This window comes from Mesitornis unicolor, unplaced genomic scaffold (assembly GCF_000695765.1).
Source record: "Mesitornis unicolor isolate BGI_N332 unplaced genomic scaffold, ASM69576v1 scaffold14962, whole genome shotgun sequence".
Classification (NCBI taxonomy): domain Eukaryota; kingdom Metazoa; phylum Chordata; class Aves; order Mesitornithiformes; family Mesitornithidae; genus Mesitornis; species Mesitornis unicolor.
In genome coordinates, this window is record NW_010168734.1 from 60,111 (window position 1) to 60,730 (window position 620).

The following is a 620-nucleotide window of genomic DNA, read 5'->3' on the forward strand; positions in this document are numbered from 1 at the left end:
GCGCCCGAGCGGCTGCTTTTCTGTGACAGCTCAAGAGGCGCCGACCGGCACCGGGGCCCACACGAAGCACGCCCGCAAACACCGCAAGGCCTCTGGAGTCGCTCCTCCCTCAGGTCTCCGAGCCAACCCCCGCCTCGCTGACATTGCCCCTCGGCCGGTAGAAGAGAGATGCGGGGTCTCCAGAAAGCGGCCCCAAGGGCCAGACTCACCGCCTCTCACCTCAGCACAGCCGATCCCACAATGATGCAACCTCGCCCGGGAAAGCATGACAGGAAGCACCGGCGGGCACACCCGGCAGCGGCGACCAATCAGCGAGCCGCCCACTCAAGGTGCAATAAGGCGGCCTCCCATTGGGCAAGCCGCTGTCCAGCCGGGTGACGGCGGCGCGGGGCAGCGCGGGAAACAACCCTTCCTGCGCCTTCTGATTGGCCAGGGCGGGGCAGGGGCGAGGCTTCCCGCGGGGAAAGGAGGTGGCCGTGAGGGGGCCGCGTCTCCCTCGGGGGGCGCGGAGTCGGAGCTCTGCTCCGATTCTCAAAGCGTACGTGTCTGGCACGAACTGCAAATGGCTAAAAACAGCGTCCCGAGGCTGCCGTCGCTGCGTGTGCGCTCAGGCGGCTCCC